Source organism: Globicephala melas, chromosome 11 (assembly GCF_963455315.2).
Source record: "Globicephala melas chromosome 11, mGloMel1.2, whole genome shotgun sequence".
NCBI classification, from domain to species: domain Eukaryota; kingdom Metazoa; phylum Chordata; class Mammalia; order Artiodactyla; family Delphinidae; genus Globicephala; species Globicephala melas.
The window spans coordinates 78,953,081-78,974,387 of NC_083324.2; the positions used below are offsets into that span (position 1 = coordinate 78,953,081).

The 21,307-nt window shown below is 39.4% G+C and overlaps 1 pseudogene; it reads right to left on the minus strand.

Annotated features, from left to right (window-relative positions):
* Window positions 1-211: 211 nt before the first annotated feature.
* LOC115860557 (butyrophilin subfamily 1 member A1-like) lies at window positions 212-15,614 on the minus strand (annotated as a pseudogene).
* Between the last annotated feature and the right edge of the window lie 5,693 nt (window positions 15,615-21,307).

Genomic DNA, 21,307 nt, shown 5'->3' on the forward strand with positions numbered 1-21,307 from the left:
CTGCCCAGAAAGAGTATTTCCCCAAAGGGAGCACTGGAGGAAATTCCCCCAGACATTTTCTAGCTGTGCCATTTCTCTTTCTCCCTCTACCTCTCTTTGAAAGGGGTCGGATTTATACCTAGTGAGAATGACCTACTCTTCAAGAAGAAGAGCTTTCTTGGACAACATACATATAAGAAGCTTGAGCAGAGGCAGCAGAGGTGCTGACACTTCACTTATGGAGGTAATAGAGAGTTTCTTGGGGGACGCTTGTATCACAACTACTTAAATGAGTTAAAGAGGTCTTTGGAGAAGAATCAAGACAATTTTCAGTGTGATCTGAAGCTGCACAGATGGTCAAAGATGCGCCAGCACCCTGAAGGCTAAAATAAGGACGAAGGGTCCCACAGAAGGTGATTCCAGTAAAAGGATAGATGTGGGACCCATCGATCATATTGTAAAAGGACACATTCCCAGCATCCCAGTCCAAGAAAACTCCTATCTTGCAGGAGTGCTGCCTCAGTGACAGAGGCTTTCTCTGGGAGGTGGGAAATATGAATTCTCCTGCCTTGTATACCACCACCCAGAAATTCTTCTCTGGACATTCTAAAAACCACCCCTCTCTCTTTGCTGTGTCTGAGCAAACACCCAGAGCCCATCTAGCTCTAGATCCAACTTCTGTCCCAATATTTACTTCTACCTCCCAGTATTGTCTCTCCACAGTAAGAAAAATCTTGCCCAGAACACTGAAGATGGCTTCAGACTCCCCTTGCTCTTGGCGTGTTGGGGCATCACCATTCTGAGAAACACTCTCTTTTGAATAAATATGTTTTCTGCTCTCAGATAAGATGAGGTTGGGAAGAGCTGTGGCTGGATCCAGAGTAAAAACCACTGTAGGTATGGGGGAAAAAAATAAAGGTCATTCCACAGTGGAGACTGGTTAGTTTTAGGAAAGATGCAAATTACTGGGAAAGGAGAATGAAGAAAAATAAAAGGGAGAGAAATGGAAGATTAGGTAAAACAATGCATGTTCTCTCCTATGTTCATTCATAGGAGACACATGATGTACAGATCATAGAAGGCCAGGGATGGATAGGACCTTGGGTAACCATGTGTTCCAGACAGGCTGAGACCATTTAGCCAAGAAGTCTGTCTCATCTGAAAATCTCCAGGATCACATATTTCAAGTTGGTGTTTCTCTAACCTCCTGCAAATGCTGGTTGCTCTACTGCTTGCTCTTAATAGTTAAGCCATGCCTTATTTCCAATCACAGTGTACCCACTTTCATTTAAGCTTCTTTGGTGTCATTTTTCTCTAGGCTTATGTAAAAACTAAGTCATCTACTTCTCATACACTCTTATTATATTTCTAATGGTTGAAATTCCAGGCTGTGTGGTCAGAAAGAGCTGAATTTTGATAATCACTCTGTCTTTCGTAGCAGTGATGTTGAAGTTACTTTGTCTCTCTCTGTCCCACTTTAATCTCATGAAGATGTACATCATTTTGGTACCTCAGTACATACAGGACTAGTGTGAAAAGTCAACGAGCTAATGTGTAGAGAACTTAGTACTACATCTTGTCCATGATGAACAATTGGTAAATTTTAGCTTCTGATGGTTGTAATAACACTAATACCTGTACTCATAATAACAATAGTGCTAATACTAGTAGTAATTAATCTGCTTCTTGTCAAACCAAACATCTTCAATAATTAAAAGTTTTCTCATAAGAGTTTTTATGTTAGCAATTATGATATATTTTAATTTTTGGAGGATTAACTTAACTGGGAAATGTGTGTGGATACAGGGATATTCAGAGTGAAGCAGCAAGCAGTAGAAATAGAGAGTCGACTCATAATTCTGGAAAGACCCTAAGATGGTCAGGGGCCATTTTTCCACTGAGATGCAACAAGCTCTTCTGTGTATCAGACTGGGTATGTAATAGACTTCCCTCTGACTGAACTATTCTTTCAATGTTATTCACATGAATAGATCTACCATATCACTTAAGTCTCAGATTAAATATCAATTCCTCGGGGTAATTCCTTTAATCCATGATTTTTTTTTCTCATGGCAATCTTTTATTCCTTCATAAGATTCATCACAGTTTGTACATGCGCTCTCCCGTGAAGTTAGAGACCAGCTCTATTTATTTGGCACTGAATAAATAGTTGTATAATTTTAGGCTGATGAATGAACGGTGTAAGAACAGTAAGAAATCTGTTAACATTTCTGCATGAGATTGAAATGAAAGCCATGAAATGAAAAACCAGTTAGGTATTACTGGGAGTTTATACAAATAGAGTAGTTTCTCATTTGTATAAAAGAGATTAAGTGAGACAAAATAGTAAGGGCACTCACCTGCTTTGAACTATTCCTTTCTCCAGTCTAAAAAGAAAATCATATGGGAAAATATGCTAAGGACGTTTCCTCCGAACTAGTGAGATGCTTATCCCTTTACCTCTTGTATTTTTTTGGACTCCCAGGTTCAAAGTAAAATCTCCAGATGATGGCACCTATCTGAAAAATTCTCTGGAAATGCCTCATGAAATCCTGAAGTACCTGAAGCCCCAAGACAACATCAGTTACTCACCGGCATATAACTCTGCTTTTCTCCAATCTGAAATAGAACAAAGGAATTAGATTCTCTCATTCATTGGAATGCCACTTCAGGGTGTGAAATTGCAGTGACCACAAGAAATCTGAGAGTTTATGATAGTACTATATTTCTGCATTCATTATCTTAATGACATTTCTGATGTACTTGCCCTCTTTTACATCTCCTGTTTTATTTCTCACATTTTCCACATTCTACATCTATGTTAAAATATGAGGGTCTGGTTTTTTGCGGGAAGAAAGGAAAAGTAGGCTTAAATTGTGAGAGTTATTGGAAAGCCTAAAATTCTATGTGTTGCCTTGATACCTTTGAGCGTCACAGGGCTCCAAATGCCTAATTGTGAGTTCTCCTGCTCTCACCAGGTATGCCCTCCACCCAGCAGGAAAAGCTCCCCCTCTCAGCTAATTTCCCTGTTGGCCAAAACAGCTGAACCACAGCTGGTCTTCAACCTAATGAACTTTACCTCCCTGTCAGCCTGCAAAAAATATCAAACAAGCCAATTACATACTTCCACAGAAAACAGCGCCACCTCATTCTCTTGTTCCTGAAAAGCCTGGCTCCTACAGACCATGTTAATTCATTCTGCTCCCAGGTGCAGTATCCATGTGGCCCTGCATGGCATGAGGTGTCTTTCTTCCCCAGGATGTGGGTACATGTGACTAAAAAACTGCTGTCAATCTCTTTTGTCCAGTGTTGGGTGTCATGTGTTTGAACATCTTATACTGTTTAGGGTATGGGATCCCTCCCTCACCAACAAGGTAAATAGGAGGTGGCCAGAACAGAGGGGCCAATAAAATGGTTCATCCAACCATAACATCAGTATAACTCACCTTGCTGATACAGTTTCTTCCTTCTGGCTGAAAGGAATAACAGCCTGTGAGAGGCCAGACATACAGCATACAGTAATGACTCTATTTCCTCTATTAGAGCAAAGAAAGTGGAAGACTTACCAAGCTCTTTCTCAAATGATTCTAAAAAGGAAAGAAAATAACAAAATGGATTTAACAGAAAATAAATATTTTCTAGACTATGTTACTAAGCCCAGATCCTAAGTGCTACTTCCATATACCTAAAACAAAAAAATTACCTTAATTGAGAATTATTATGACCATTAAAAAAAAAAACCTCTATGTTTATACCAGTGATATTTTCTCTCTCCAATGGACTTTATAATACTTTTTTTTTTCTCACGGAGGTCCTGGGCTCCATGTTTTATAGGAGGTCTTGGCGCTGTAACTCATCCTTACACATATCTCTTTGTTCCCAAAAGATGCCATCCACATGCACAATCATGTTAACAAACCCATAAATTCACAGATCCCCACCAAGTCTGATTCACAGTTTTACCTTTGGCTTTACTTTCTTTCTCCTTTTCCTTCTTGACTTCTGATAGTTTCTTCTTTTTCTGTCATTCATTTTGAGCCAAATACACAACAGCACCAATGAAAGCCCCAAGTATCACCAAAGTCACAATGAATGCTACCTTCCAAGGAGAGGTCCTAGGGAAGAAGTGTTCTGACACAGGACCCCCCCCCCCAAACCTGATTAAAAACATACACCAAGCAAGTCTAGCCCAACCCAGGTCATAAATATCCCCTCCTTACTTCTGTCCTGCCCCCCAAATGAGCAACACTGACCTGGGATAAAAATGGTTTCCACTTGCTCTTGTCCAAAGAAAGGGTTCTTCATGGAACAGGACACTTCTGTCTTTGACCTGTCTCTCACATAAGGGATGCCTCAAACCGAAACAACCCATCATTATCTTGTGTCTTGTCCTCAGCGAGAGATGGGATCTTCTCTCCCTTTGCATCTTCCCATTGTATTTCAGGCTGGGGAAACCATCCCTTGCCTGTGCACTTCAGCCTTATTCCTTCATCTTCTGGACCCACCATGAAAATATGAGTACCAGAACCCAAACCTGGAGAGGAAAGTCATTCATCTGAGACTTGGACATTTTTTTTTAACATCTTTATTGGGGTATAATTGCTTTACAATGGTGTGTTAGTTTCTGCTTTATAACAAAGTGAATCAGTTATACATATACATATATTCCCATATCTCTTCACTCTTGCATCTCCCTCCCTCCCACCCTCCCTATCCCACCCCTCCAGGCTGTCACAAAGCACCAAGCCAATATCCCTGTGCCATGCGGCTGCTTCCAACTAGCTATCTACCTTACTACGTTTGTTAGTGTGTATATGTCCATGACTCTCTCTCGCCCTGTCACAGCTCACTCTTCCCCCTCCCCATAACCTCAAGTCCGTTCTCTAGGAGGTCTGTGTCTTTATTCCTGCCTTACCCCTAGGTTCTTCATGACATTTTTTTTCTTAAATTCCAAATATATGTGTTAGCATACGGTATTTGTCTTTTTCTTTCTGACTTACTTCACTCTGTATGACAGACTCTAGGTCTATCCACCTCATTACAAATAGCTCAATTTCGTTTCTTTTTATGGCTGAGTAATATTCCATTGTATATATGTGCCACATCTTCTTTATCCATTCATCCAATGATGGGCACTTAGGTTGTTTCCATCTCTGGGCTATTGTAAATAGAGCTGCAATGAACATTTTGGTACATGACTCTTTTTGAATTTCGGTTTTCTCAGGGTATATGCCCAGTAGTGGGATTGCTGGGTCATATGGTAGTTCTATTTGTAGCTTTTTAAGGAACCTCCATACTGTTCTCCATAGTGGCTGAACCAATTCACATTCCCACCAGCAGTGCAAGAGTGTTCCCTTTTCTCCACACCCTCTCCAGCATTTATTGTTTCTAGATTTTTTGATGATGGCCATTCTGACTGGTGTGAGATGATATCTCATTGTAGTTTTGATTTGCATTTCTCTAATGATTAATGATGTTGAGCATTCTTTCATGTGTTTGTTGGCAGTCTGTATATCTTCTTTGGAGAAATGTCTATTTAGGTCTTCCGCCCATTTTTGGATTGGGTTGTTTGTTTTTTTGTTATTGAGCTGCATGAGCTGCTTGTAAATTTTGGAGATTAACCCTTTGTCGGTTACTTCATTTGCAAATATTTTCTCCCATTCTGAGGGTTGTCTTTTGGTCTTGTTTATGGTTTCCTTTGCTGTGCAAAAGCTTTGAAGTTTCATTAGGTCCCATTTGTTTATTTTTGTTTTTGTTTCCATTACTCTAGGAGGTGGGTCAGAAAGGATCTTGCTGTGATTTATGTCACAGAGTGTTGTGCCTATGTTTTCCTCTAAGAGTTTGATAGTTTCTGGCCTTATATTTAGGTCTTTAACCCATTTTGAGCTTATTTTTGTGTATGGTGTTAGGGAGTGATCTAATCTCATACTTTTACATGTACCTGTCCAGTTTTCCCAGTACCACTTATTGAAGAGGCTGTCCTTTCTCCACTGTACATTCCTGCCACCTTTATCAAAGATAAGGTGTCCATATGTGCATGGGTTTATCTCTGGGCTTTCTATCCTGTTCCATTGATCTATCTTTCTGTTTTTGTGCCAGTACCATACCGTCTTGATAACTGTAGCTTTGTAGTATAGTCTGAAGTCAGAGAGCCTGATTCCTCCAGTTCCTTTTTTCGTTCTCAAGATGGCTTTGGCTATTCGGGGTCTTTTGTGTTTCCATACAAATTGCAAAATTTTCTGTTCTAGTTCTGTGAAAAATGCCAGTGGTAGTTTGATAGGGATTGCATTGAATCTATAGATTGCTTTGGGTAGTAGAGTCATTTTCACAATGTTGATTCTTCCAATCCAAGAACATGGTATATCTCTCCATCTATTTGTATCATCTTTAATTTCTTTCATCAGTGTCTTATAATTTTCTGCATACAGGTCTTTTGTCTCCTTACGTAGGTTTATTCCTAGATATTTTATTCTTTTTGTTGCAATGGTAAATGGGAGTGTTTTCTTGATTTCATTTTCAGATTTTTCATCATTAGTATATAGGAATGCCAGAGATTTCTGTGCATTAATTTTGTATCCTGCCACTTTACCAAATTCATTGATTAGCTCTAGTAGTTTTCTGGTAGCATCTTTAGGATTCTCTATGTATAGGATCATGTCACCTGCAAACAGTGACAGCTTTACTTATTCTTTTCCGATTTGGATTCCTTTTATTTCCTTTTCTTCTCTGATTGCTGTGGCTAAAACTTCCAAAACTATGTTGAATAAGAGTGGTGAGAGTGGGCAACCTTGTCTTGTTCCTGATCTTAGTGGAAATGCTTTCAGTTTTTCACCATTGAGGATGATGTTTGCTGTGGGCTTGTCATATATGGCCTTTATTATGTTGAGGAAAGTTCCCTCTATGCCTACTTTCTGCAGGATTTTTATCATAAATGGGTGTTGAATTTTGTCAAAAGCTTTCTCTGCATCTATTGAGATGATCATATGGTTTTTCTTCTTCAATTTGTTAATATGGTTTATCACATTGATAGATTTGCGTATATTGAAGAATCCTTGCATTCCTGGAATAAACCCCACTTGATCATGGTGTATGATCCTTTTAATGTGCTGTTGGATTCTGTTTGCTAGTATTTTGTTGAGGATTTTTGCATCTATGTTCATCAGTGATATTGGCCTGTAGTTTTCTTTCTTTGTGACATCCTTGTCTGGTTTTGGTATCAAGGTGATGGTGGCCTCGTAGAAGGAGTTTGGGAGTGTTCCTCCCTCTGCTATATTTTGGAAGAGTTTGAGAAGGATAGGTGTTAGCTCTTCTCTAAATGTTTGATAGAATTCGCCTGTGAAGCCATCTGGTTCTGGGCTTTTCTTTGTTGTAAGATTTTTAATCACAGTTTCAATTTCAGTGCTTGTGATTGGTCTGTTCATATTTTCTATTTCTTCCTGATTCAGTCTTGGCAGGTTGTGCATTTCTAAGAATTTGTCCATTTCTTCCAGATTGTCCATTTTATTGGCATAGAGTTGCTTGTAGTAATCTCTCATGATCTCTTTTATTTCTGCAGTGTCAGTTGTTACCTCTCCTTTTTCATTTCTAATTCTATTGATTTGAGTCTTCTCCCTTTTTTTCTTGATGAGTCTGGCTAGTGGTTTATCTATTTTGTTTATCTTCTCAAAGAACCAGCTTTTAGTTTTATTGATCTTTGCTATTGTTTCCTTCATTTCTTTTTCATTTATTTCTGATCTGATTTTTATGATTTCTTTCCTTCTGCTAGCTTTGGGGTTTTTTTGTTCTTCTTTCTCTAATTGCTTGAGGTGCAAGGTTAGGTTGTTTATTCTAGATGTTTCCTGCTTCTTAAGGTGGGCTTGTATTGCTATAAACTTCCCCCTTAGAACTGCTTTTGCTGCATCCCACAAGTTTTGGGTCGTTGTGTCTCCATTGTCATTTGTTTCTAGGTATTTTTTGATTTCCTCTTTGATTTCTTCAGTGATCACTTCATTATTAAGTAGTGTATTGTTTAGCCTCCATGTGTTTGTATTTTTTACAGATCTTTTCCTGTAATTGACATCTAGTCTCATGGCATTGTGGTCAGAAAAGATACTTGATACAATTTCAATTTTCTTAAATTTACCAAGGCTTGATTTGTGACCCAAGATATGATCTATCCTGGAGAATGTTCCATGAGCACTTGAGAAAAATGTGTATTCTGTTGTTTTTGGATGGAGTGTCCTATAAATATCAATTAAGTCCATCTTGTTTAATGTATCATTTAAAGCTTGTGTTTCCTTATTTATTTTCATTTTGGATGATCTGTCCATGGGTGAAAGTGGAGTGTTTAAGTCCCCTACTATGAATGTGTTACTGTCGATTTCCCCTTTTATGGCTGTTAGTATTTGCCTTATGTATTGAGGTGCTCCTATGTTGGGTGCATAAATATTTACAATTGTTATATCCTCTTCTTGGATCGATCCCTTGATCATTATGTAGTGTCCTTCTTTGTCTCTTTTAATAGTCCTTATTTTGAAGTCTATTTTGTCTGATATGAGAATTGCTACTCCAGCTTTCTTTTGGTTTCCATTTGCATGGAATATTTTTTCCATCCCCTTACTTTCAGTCTGTATGTGTCTCTAGGTCTGAAGTGGGTCTCTTGTAGACAGCATATATATGGGTCTTGTTTTTGTATCCATTCAGCTAATCTGTGTCTTTTGGTGGGAGCATTTAGTCCATTTACATTTAAGGTAATTATCGATATGTATGTTCCTATTCCCATTTTCTAAATTGTTTTGGGTTCGTTATTATAGGTCTTTTCCTTCTCTTGTGTTTCTTGCCTAGAGAAGATCCTTTAGCATTTGTTGTAAAGCTGGTTTGGTGGTGCTGAACTCTCTCAGCTTTTGCTTGTCTGTAAAGGTTTTAATTTCTCCATCAAATCTGAATGAGATCCTTGCTGGGTAGAGTAGTCTTGGCTGCAGGTTTTTCTCCTTCATCACTTTCAGTATGTCCTGCCACTCCCTTCTGGCTTGTAGGGTTTCTGCTGAGAGATCAGCTGTTAACCTTATGGGGATTCCCTTATGTGTTATTTGTTGTTTTTCCCTTGCTGCTTTTAATATGCTTTCTTTGTATTTAATTTTTGACAGTTTGATTAATATGTGTCTTGCCGTATTTCTCCTTGGATTTATCCTGTATGGGACTCTCTGTGCTTCCTGGACTTGATTAACTATTTCCTTTCCCATATTAGGGAACTTTTCAACTATAATCTCTTCAAATATCTTCTCAGTCCCTTTCTTTTTCTCTTCTTCTTCTGGAACCCTTATAATTCGAATGTTGGTGCGTTTAATGTTGTCCCAGAGGTCTCTGAGACTGTCCTCAGTTCTTTTCATTCTTTTTTCTTTATTCTGCTCTGCAGCAGTTATTTCCACTATTTTATCTTCCAGGTCACTTATCCATTCTTCTGCCTCAGTTATTCTGCTATTGATCCCATCTAGAGTACTTTTAATTTCATTTATTGTGTTGTTCATCGTTGCTTGTTTCATCTTTAGTTCTTCTAGGTCCTTGTTAACTGATTCTTGCATTTTGTCCATTCTATTGTCCATTCTATCTCCAAGATTTCGGATCATCCTTACTATCATTATTCTGAATTCTTTTTCAGGTAAGCTGCCTATTTCCTCTTCATTTGTTAGGTCTGGTGCATTTTTATCTTGCTCCTTTATCTGCTGTGTGTTTTTCTGTCTTCTCATTTTGCTTATCTTACTGTGTTTGGGGTCTCCTTTTTGCAGGCTGCAGGTTCGTAGTTCCTGCTGTTTTTGATGTCTGTCCCCAGTGGCTAAGATTGGTTCAGTGGGTTGTGTAGGTTTCCTGGTGGAGGGGACTAGTGCCTGTGTTGTGGTGGATGAGGCTGGATCTTGTCTCTCTAGTGGGCAGGTTCACATCTGGTGGTGTGTTTGGGGTGTCTGTGGCCTTATTATTATTTTAGGCAGCCTCTCTGCTAATGGGTGGGGTTGTGTTCCTGTCTTGCTAGTTGTTTGGCATAGGTTGTCCAGCACTGTGGCTTGCTGGTCGTTGAGTGAAGCTGGGTGCTGGTGTTAAGATGGAGGTCTCTGGGAGATTTTCGCCGTTTGATATTATGTGGAGCTGGGAGGTCTCTTGTTGACCAGTGTCCTGAAGTTGGCTCTCCTACCTCAGAGGCAGAGCCCTGACTCCTGGCTGGAGCACCAAGAGCTTTTCATCCACACGGCTCAGAATAAAAGGGAGAAAAAGTAGAGGGAATTAGTAGAAGTATGAGGAAAGAAAGAAGGAAAGGAGGGAAGGAAGGGAGGAAGAAAGAAAGAAAGAAGGAAAGAAGGCAAGAAGGAAAGAAAGGAGGGAGGGAGGGAGGAAGGAAGGAAGGAGGGAAAGAAGGAAAAAAGACAGAAAGAAAGAAGATACAGTAAAAATAAAATAAAGTATAATAAAATTATTGAATTAAAAAATTTTTATTTAGGAAAAAAAAAAAGGGACGGATAGAACCTTAGGACAAATGTTGGAAGCAAAGCTATACAGACAAAATCTTACACAGAAGCATACACATACACCCTCACTAAAAGAGGTAAGGGGGAAAAATCATAAATCTTGCTGTCAGAGACCACCTCCTCAATTTGGGATGACTCGTTGTCTAAAGGAGGGAAGGAAGGAAAGAAAGAAAGAAAGAAAGAAAGAAAGAAAGAAAGAAAGAAAGAAAGAAAGAAAGAAAGAAAGAAAGAAGGTAAAGTATAATAACGTTATTAAAATTGATTATTAAGAAAAAAATTTTTTTAAAAAAACCATGGACGGACAGAACCCTAGGACAAATGGTGGAAGCAAGACTATACAGACAAGATCTCACACAGAAGCATACACATATACATTCACAAAAAGAGGAAAAGGGAAAAAAATCATAGATCTTGCTCCTAAAGTCCACTTCCTTAATTTGGGATAATTGGTTGTCTATTCATGTATTCCACAGATGCAGGGTACATCAAGTTGATTGTGGAGCTTTAATCCGCTGCTTCTGAGGCTACTGGGAGAGATTTCCCTTTCTCTTCTTTGTTCTCACAGCTCCCAGGGACTCAGCTTTGGATTTGGCCCTGCCACTACGTGTAGGTCGCTGGAGGGCGTCTGTTTTTTGCTCAGACAGGGCGGGGTTAAAAGAGCCGCTGATTCGGGGGCTCTGGCGCACTCAGGCCGGCGGGGAGGGAGGGGCACGGAGTGCGGGGCGGGCCTGCGGCGGCAAAGGCCGGCGTGACTTTGCACCAGCCTGAGGCCCGCTGTGCGTTCTCCCGGGGAAGTTGTCCCTGGATCCCAGGAACCTGGCAGTGGCGGGCTGCACAGGCTCCGCGGAAGAGGGGTGTGGAGAGTGACCTGTGCTCGCACACAGGCCCCTCAGTGGCGGCAGCAGCAGCCTTATCGTCTCCCGCCCGTCTCTGGGGTCCGCGCTTTCAGCCGCGGCTCGCGCCCGTCTCTGGGGTCCGCGCTTTCAGCCGCGGGTCGCGCCCGTCTCTGGGGTGCGCGCTTTTAGCCGCGGCTCGCGCCGTCTCTGGAGCTCCTTTAAGCAGCGCTCTTAAACCCCTCTCCTCACGCACCAGGAAACAAAGGGAGAAGAAAAAGTCTCTTGCCTCTTCGGCAGGTGCAGACTTTTCCCCGGACTCCCTCCCAGCTAGCCGTGGTGCACTAACCCCTTCAGGCTATGTTCAAGCCACCAACCCTAGTCCTCTCCCTGCGTTCCGTCCGAAACCCGGTCCTCAGAGCCTCAGCTCGCAGCCCCGCCCGCCCCGGCGGGTGAGCAGACAAGCCTCTCGGGCTGGTGAGTGCCGGTCGGCACCGATCCTCTGTGCGGGAATCTCCCCGCTTTGCCCTCCGCACCCGTTGCTGTGCACTCCTCCGCGGCTCCGAAGCTCCCCCCTCCGCCCCCGCAGTCTCCGCCCGCGAAGGGGCTTCCTAGTGTGTGGAAACTTTTCCTCCTTCACAGCTCCCTCCCACTGGTGCAGGTGCCGTCCCTATTCTTTTGTCTCTGTTTTTTCTTTTTTTTCTTTTGTCCTACCCAGGTACGTGGGGAGTTTCTTGCCTTTTGGGAGGTCTGAGGTCTTCTGCCAGCGTTCAGTAGGTGTTCTGTAGGAGTTGTTCCACGTGTAGATGTATTTCTGGTGTATCTGTGGGGAGGAAGGTGATCTCCGCGTCTTACTCTTCCGCCATCTTCAAGGTCCAGTCAGACTTGGACATTTTTTGTCCTCGGGTTTCACAGCTACACCAGTGGGAGAAGATGGACAAAGCACCATAGCTCTCTGTGGATGGAAGGGGGTTCTTTTCTTTTCCCATGAGATAAATGGGTATCTGAAGTTCAAAAATTACAAGAACATTGAAGCTGATACTGGAACTTATACCAATGCCTGTCATATTTCCTCTACACAAGCATATCTGCAATTGGCCATAGAAGGAAAATAGGGAAGGAACAGAGTAAAATTTGCCAATGTAGACATGTTGCCACTATATCTATATCTGTTCTGTATCTATATCATATGTCTATTCCATTTATTGGAGTCTCAAGGAAGACTTCTTCTGTGCTTAAATTGAGACTACATGTAGTCACTTCCTTAAACAATCTCCTTTTGTCATTTTTCCAAATTTTCTTTCTTCCACTGAGTAAAGATTATCTAAAACATGAAGGTAACAAGGTGAAGTGAGTCCATGAAAGAGTCAAGATCTTTTTACTTTTCCATTCTCACTCCTTTCTTTTCCTTCCACTACCCCTCCTCTTCTTGAACTCCGCACAGGCTAGGTCAGCTAGTAGATTCACATAACCAACATCCATATCAAAATATAACAGCACCAGAATACTAGATGAATTCACTGTCTATTCAAGAATGATGGCTATTCTAACTTCTGAGACTATATATTATTTTGTCTTTTTAAAACTTGATATCACGAAGTATGGAACCACCATAAGCTCAGTTCTATTCTAGTTTCTCAGTTGTGGGAAATATATTAGGAACCTCAGCTACATCATCTTTTTTTGGCTAAAAATTATAATAGAGCTAATAATTTTTACTGTCAATCCCTGATCTTCCTGGGGGAATATACTTCTGGAAAACAGAAAGCAGTCTGAAAGACAATCCATCTTCTCAGAATTGCCTGAAGGAACTGCCAATTCTCTTGAAAAAAGGAAACTGCTCCTGAGAAAAATGGAACAGATCAAAGCCTAGGAAGCAAGAACTAATAAACCAAATAGACCTTGCATTTCCTGGAAGAATATAATCATTGAAGTTCCAAGTTGACATAAGCAGATGAAACCTATATCTATGTTGAGAAAGAGGAAAGAGAAGGAATACCCGTTTCTGAGCATTAGAAGTGGCTGTAAAATAGACAAAGTTTAAATGAGTGAAAGATAAGCATGGATATATAATCAAACAACTGCTTCTAAAGGTTGGACTTGTCTTTACACCAATAAGTCAAAGAACTGTTATGGGAAAGGTACTGAAAAATGCTGTCACCTGCATGAGGTTATTTCCATGACTATGAAATCTTTGACCTCTTACTGGGAGGATACTGAAGTGAGATCACAGTAACATGGCTCAGGAGAGTTTGTCACTCTTTCCTTCAAGATCTAATGGATTAGATTTTTTCCATTCAAGTTATACATAAAGAAGATGGATAAAATGAGTATATCGATATCTTGTCAGATGGTGTTAAATGAGAAGTATTAATTTAAGGTAGGCCCAACATAGTCACAGTATGAGAAAAACATTACAACTAAAAAGAAACAACGTGTTTGTCTTGGCAGAGAGTATATAGCTTTAGAAATGGAAACACCAAAGAAATAGACAGATAAATCATTATAACCACACAGAAAATTTAGACTTACCCTGGTACCTATGAGAAGTTTATGGGAAACAATGCATTGAAAACTGGTGGAGATTTTCTACACTATTCACTACTGGTATGGAGATAAGTGAATATATACATTATGAAACAGTATTTTGAGCTTTTCATTAAACTTCATACCAAAAATACATTTCTATAGATGAAAGATCTAAATGTAAAAAGTAAAACAATAAAAAAGAGATAGAAATGAACTACAGCTACATTCAATTAACTACATAGAAAAATCTCAAACATAATGCTGAACAACAACAACAAAAAAAGCCAGACATAAAAGAGCCTATGAATGTGAAATTAAAAAACAATAAAAACTAACCAGCACCTCAATCTACTCTGTCAAACCCTCACAGTCACTTCCTCCAAACAGCGGATTTGGTTCTGGACCACTAACACTCCCTGTTAAGCTTCTGTCCATCATGGTACCCAGCTGGAATTCTGGTCTCTTAGAGTAATGGTACTTTTTGCTAATCATGGTGCCTTCCTTCAAAATATGTGAGGAGAAATGTAGAGGGAAATAAATGATCAATTTTTATGGTAGATATTTATGGAAATAGTTTAATTTTAAAGTACAGCACAATAAATGTATAAATAGATGAAGAGGATTTGGGGTTAAATCCACTGTCTAAGATATTGACTAGCTCTAAGGATAACTGCTTTTTTGCTTCTGTCCTGTTCACCATCCTCCTCCCCCAAATCAAGTACAGAACACTTAGATTTCCCTTAGAGTGATATGTATTCTCAGATATTACTCACTTATCACCTTTAGCTCCAAAACGGCTTTTTCAAAATCACTTCCTTTTTAAAAAATACACTTGTATATTCCATTGTCTGAGACCCGGAGGTTGTAGATTCTCACAGCTACTCTTCCCTCAGTGATGTAGTCTTTTACCAACTCTGCTCTCCCTTTGAAATCTACTAGTTGTTCTCCCGCCTGCTCCATTCCATTCTGATACACATACACAGCATCTGAGAACTGGGAGTGGAACCACCGGATCTCCATATTCTCCATGCTCATGGCTGGGGACACGCGGCAGGGCAGCACCGTGTCTGCACCCAGCATGGCCACAATGGGCTCCGAGGGACCAATCACCAAAAAGGAATCTGTGGAATAGAGCCACAAGTGAAAAGAATATCAGAATACCCTGCCTGGACCTTTTAGAGTACAGCATCATTATTGGTCCAGTAAAGCCCCATAGACATTCTCTCTCTCATTCATACAGCCATAATTTGTAGCACACATTCAGACTGAAGAAGGCAGTGAACAAGACAAGGAGGATTTCCACCCTGTGGAGCTTACAATCAACAGAGTGATCTCATATTAAACAGAAGATTTTTAAATTGCCATGGTGGTAAATTCAATGAAGGAGGAGGGGAGAGTGCTGGAAAATCAAGAAGCTATAGAGTTTTTAATCAGGTCTTGGGCATCAGAAAATGCATTCCTCCAGAATCTGAGATCTAAACGAATTACAGGACATCAGTAAAGTAATTTTACCTGGTCCTGCCCTCTAAAATAATCATATAATGATTTATTTGTCCTTGTATATGGACAAATACATTATTGTATCAAAATAAAAGATTTGAAATTAACCTAGGTATATTGGAGACATGATGGAGTAGTTTAATGCTTCTGTTCAGAGAGCAAGAGAATCCAGGTATAGAAAATATAAAATATTCTCGCCTGAGCCCCATATGGACACTTGGAGAAGCAAGATAAAGAAGAGGTCTCTTGGCAGAGAGAAGTCCAGGGAACACATCATCTTTCCCAGAGCAGAGAACAGTATGACCCAGAGGGAGGTCCTGAAAATAGCTGGAGTGAAGACAAAAATGGGATCCACAAGGTAAAAAAGATTATAGCTAAGGTGGTTCACAGTGCTTCTAAGAAATGGCCTCCTGAAGCGCTCAAATGACTGTAGTGTCTCTCTCAGGGAACATCAGGGAAGACTTTGACATTCACAAAAAAGACCTTTTGTTTCCCTTTTCCAAGAAAACAGTTTTTATCTCAGTAGCCATGCTCTGATGTGATAAATCTGACCACAATGTCTCTAAACTACTCTCTCAAGAAGAACATTTTATCCAATGGATGGAAAGACAGAGCAAAGGCAATGAGCAGCCACTGAGAGAGATGGCTTTAGCATAAACATTACTCTGGCCTCAACCAATTTTCTCCCCACACATTCCTATGGGCTGAAGGAACATATATAACTTGGCTTCTCCTCTGTCAACCCCCAGGGTCCTTGCCCAGATTCTCCCTCTTGCCCGTCACCAAGAAAGGATTACATGAATTAATATATGCAAAGCACTTAGAAGAGTGTCAGTAACTTTACGTTCTGTGTAAGTGTTGGCAATTTTTAGTTTAATGTCTTGTTCAATTGACCTCAATATATCTGCCATTCTGATGAAAATTTTCACCTATCAGTTAGGCCTCTCATTCCATTAGACAGGGAATTGAAAAGACATGGGTATATTCATACCTTCTCCCAGACATAGAAATTTCCTCCACTGACGTGACGGTTATATCCATCTCAACCAGGATGAAAGAAAAGTGGTATAAAATTCCCAAAATGATTCTCTGCAAACTTTCATCCTCCTTCCATACTGTAAACAATGAGAAGAGGTGAGGATGAGATTGCTGTGCTCTGTTTACATAATTGACTTTTGTTTTGAAGATCCTTCAAATCCTATGAGTTCTAGAATAATTGTTTTTCTTACTTAGAATGACAGAAAGACATTCTGAGTTAGAGCCTGAAAAAATTAAAGTTTTAATTTACATTTTTTGAAATTCTGGATCTAAGATTGAACATCTATGTATAACTTGTAAGAGACATAGTAAAACAAGAAATAAACAAATATAAACCAGATATATTCTAACGAAATTTTAGACATGGTAGTATTAATTTTAAAATAAAAATAAAGTTCAGAGAGAAATCATTCAAAGAAACAAGATTGTGCCTTCAAATAGGACATCCATTAAGAGCATATAACTTCCGAGGATTGCATGGTGCTAATGGCATAGAGCAGAATTAAAAAACACAAAATCAGTTGGGAACTCAAAAAACTTTATAATTATAATTAACCAGAAATGAACAAAATCATTCCAGAACGTATAAATGAAGTTATAGAGATTTTATTTTATTTTATTTTTTATTTTTAACATCTTTATTGGGGTATAATTGCTTTACAATGGTGTGTTAGTTTCTGCTGTATAACCAGAGATTTTAAATAATATAACAACTATGCTATATAAAATCTTTTACTTTATGACTTGGTGAGATCTAACAGTTTCTCTTAGTTTTTGATTAACAGAAATCCACTTCAGGCAATTAAGATGGATTAGTAGAGTGAGTCGGTGTGATACTTACCTAACCCTTTCCTCCACTGTGCTTAGAATGCCAATCCTCTCCCAGGTCTGCCTATAAAATTAATACCAAAATATCTGCTTATTCTAAGTATTCCTTTTGAAACTTGCTTAAGTATCTAATCTCATTAGAGATTTGGATTTGTGTTTCCTAAACAGGCAGGGATTTGACATGAGTATGAATAATACTATCATACTTTGGGAAAATGATTTAAATTTATGAAGTAAATCACCACCGCAGGAAAGCCACGCAGTCTCCTTGTAGGCAACTACTCTATTGGAAGGAGCTATCAGAAAAGGAGAATAAGTCAGTCCTTGATTCCTCCATTCCTAGGTGACTAATGCCAGGACGCAATATCTGAAATCTCCTATCTTCCACTTTACTCCAAATCAAATAACAGTACCCCACAGAGGGCGGGTATAAACAGAATGTGGGATGTATCTCAAAAGTTTGTACCTTTTCCCTGCTCCAATCCCCTGTGTTCAAAACCTGTAACCTTCGTTCTTCATATAAGAGAAGTTTAGTGAGGAGAAAACTTCTGATTCTTTGCTTGTCCAGAATTTTCTTTCTTTTGCTCTTACACTTAATGTTTTGTTGTTTAGATAATTCTAGTTTCTACTCAGGAAAGTGATGAAATAAAATTTATATTTTAAAGCAGGACAAGAAAATTTAAACAAAAATTCTCTCTCTCTGTCTGTTTGGGCCTCCTTCTTCCCCCTGTAATATGCAATGTGTATCTGCATTATACATTAACCCGACCTCCTCAAAGGTGGGAATGCCCGCTTGATTGTAAAGATCAATTTTTTTCTTTCTTGTGATGACAGCAATGTAACTTCCTAAAAGAATAGCATTCTTTCCCTACTCTGTAGGCGATCATGGAGACTCTCTGCTTGCTTTGTACATGCTTACCTGGACTATGTATCTTTGGTGAACTTTTATGTAGAATGTCAGTATGTCTCAAAAATATGTGTGATCCTTTGTCTCAAAAATATGTGTGACTGTGCCTTCAACTTCTAACAGGTGGAACAGTTCTCAGAGCTTCTGAATCTGTCTTCTAAGTTATAATCCTTAGTTTGGTTCAAATAAAATTCCACCTTTTTTGCTTAACTTGATTGTTAGTTGAATTTTTGTCGACAAAAATAAAGACTAATTTCAATTGTTTTCTAGTAATTAATATTGAATGACAGATGTATGATGGAATCTGATTTTTTTCTTTTGTACATAACACATTTTTCTGGACTCTGGAAGCTTTGAGGTTTTTGGTTTTTGTTTAGTTGTTTGTTTGGAGCTCTAAAACTTTATAAGAATTCATGTATATATGACTCTTTTTTTTTTTTGCAATACTCCAACTTTTTGTGAAGTACCCTTCCTTCTGATTCTTGCCCCTATTCTCCTTTCCATTTTGGAAAGTGTTCTAGGTGAATGTTGAAGTTCTGGATCTATTTGCTTAACTTATATTTCCTAATTTTTAAAATCTCTTTGATTTAAAGTACCATGTAGTAACTCCATTTTCCTAACTCAATATTTTGACCTTCAGGAGTGTCTACTCTGATATTTGACATTTCCATTTGTTTTCTACTTTAAGCCAATTTTTCATTCCCAAGAATGCTGATTATTTCTTCAATGCTGTATCTCCTATGAAGGAATCCTTCCTAATATACTTCATATTTGTATTAAAAATCTTCATATACACACACTATTCTTTACCTTTTTATGTTAGAGAAATCTGAAAATTAGAGATAAGCAAAAATAATAGATAGAAACACCCATATTTGCACCACTCAGAAATAAATACCCTGGACTTCCCTGGTGGCACAGTGGTTAAGAATCCGCCTGCCAATGCAGGGGACACGGGTTCGATCCCTGGTCCGGGAAGATCCCACATGCCACAGAGCAACTAAGCCCGTGTGCCACAACTACCAAGCCTACGTTCTAGAGCCCACAGGCCACAACTACTAAGCCTGCGTGCCACAACTCAGTAGTAGCCTTCATGCCTAGAGCCCATGCTTCACAACAAAAGAAACCACCACAATGAGAAGCCCGTGCACCGCAATGAAGAGTAGCGCCCATGTGCAGCAACGAAGACCCAACACAGCCACAAATAAATAAAAATAATTAAATTTTTTTAAAAAAAGTACTTTCCAAAAAAAAAAAGGAATACCATATCATTATTTTTCTGTGATTTTGATGTCTATCCTATTTTTCGCAAACAAGATCATACTGTTTTAAAAACTGCTCTTTGAAATCAATAATATCTTGTAGTTCTCTCTTGCTCCCTCTTCACTTTTCTCTCTCACACAAACACTGGTATGTACTCAACGAAATTCCTCAAAATATTCTCCACAGGTTAACTGATTTTACACAAACAATTATCTATTATTGGGAAAAATATATAAGTATGTATATAAATTTTTCAAATTTATTTTGTGAATAGAATATTTACAGTTTGAGATAGAATACACACACAAATATATACATTTCAAAGTAAACAAAAAAAGCAAGTCATGTCTTCAGCCCATTCCTTCTCTCCTTCAGTTTTCCCTTCCCATTCCTCAATATTTCAGACCCTAACCATACGGTATGTGTCAGACCCCAAATGAGACAGGATGGCCTTACGGAGGAGGGTTGCCCAGCTTGGTGGGAAAGAATTTGAGTGGAAAGAGAGGTCATGCATGAGGTGGGGAGACAGCCCCGAAGAGAACTGCGGAAGAATATATGGTCCTATATTCAAACAATGTAATATTATGCAACAATATAAAAAATGTTAATGTACTGATACACACAACGTGGTTGAATCCCAAAATACATTTTGTTTAGCCAAAGAAGCCAAGCACAAAAGCATACATACTGTATGACTCCATTTTTGTTGAAGTTTTAGAATAGGCAAGATTAAGCTATCATGATTTATATCAGAATACTGTTTTTCCACCCCCTGGAATGGATTGATGGACAATGGACATGAGGAAAATTTTCAAGAGACAAAAAAGTTCCACAGTTTGATGGAGGTGGTGGTTACATGAGTGTAAGCGTTTGTGAAATCTCATTCAAATGCATGTTTTAAAACCATGCATTCCATTGCATGCAAATTATATCTCAAGACATTTGATTTCTTAAAAAGGCAAATGTACCTCATTGTCTCTAGAAAATATTTGTTTAGGATCTTGGTATTCATTTAGCCAGACAGTTAGGGACTTACATACTAATATTTGTGCAATTGCTATTTGTGTCTCTGATTATCTGTAAACCTTGTGTGACATGAAGAAACATGAATCAAACTTGGAAAGAGTGTGAAATGGAAAGAAAATGCCATGTGAGCATTCTGTATCTAGCATGGTAAAACTGTGTAGTTATATCTATTCTACTTTGGGGAGCCCTAAGGTTTTTGGAAATACAGACCTATTCTTGGAGCAGAGAGCCCTCCATTTTCAACTTCTTATTTCCCCCTGTGCAGCTCTGCACGTGGCTTCCAATATCAATCATGGTGTGGTGAGAGTAAGCATGCTTCTCCTGGGCTTATCCTCTAAATCAGCTAGCTTTGTTAGATGGACATTTGGATTACCGGCCGAACTGAGTAGTATACAGGAAGATGACTCCCTCTCCCCAAATAATGTCATTTCAGTCCTTTGCAGGTGGTGGGGGGGGGGGAGCTACACTGAGCATTTTTGACCAAAGCAACTTTAGAGTTCCTATCATTCTATAGCTCAGCCCAGTCCAAAGTCTCCTGGGGTGACCTTTATTACTTCCACTTTCAAAGTAAGTAAAAGAGCTGCAGGCAGGCTGTGACTCTCTCGTTAAACCTATTCCAGGAGAGGCATTCAAATGCCAGTGCCTATTGGCAACCCTGTTTTTCCTCCTTCCTAAGAATATTTTCCTAATCCAGGGATGGGTTAGAAACCGGCTGTTTCCAGTCCCTGAAGCCACACCGTTGGAGGCTGACCTCAAGAACAACCAGGTGCAAATTGTCTCTGGAGCTGGGTCTTGTAGGTGCCAGGTCTTGTAGGTTCCAGGAGCTTCCAGCAGCCCCCCTTGGCTCAATCTGGATGGTGAGAGAGAAACATATGGTGATGTGCAGGTGTGTCTGTGGGACATGTGGG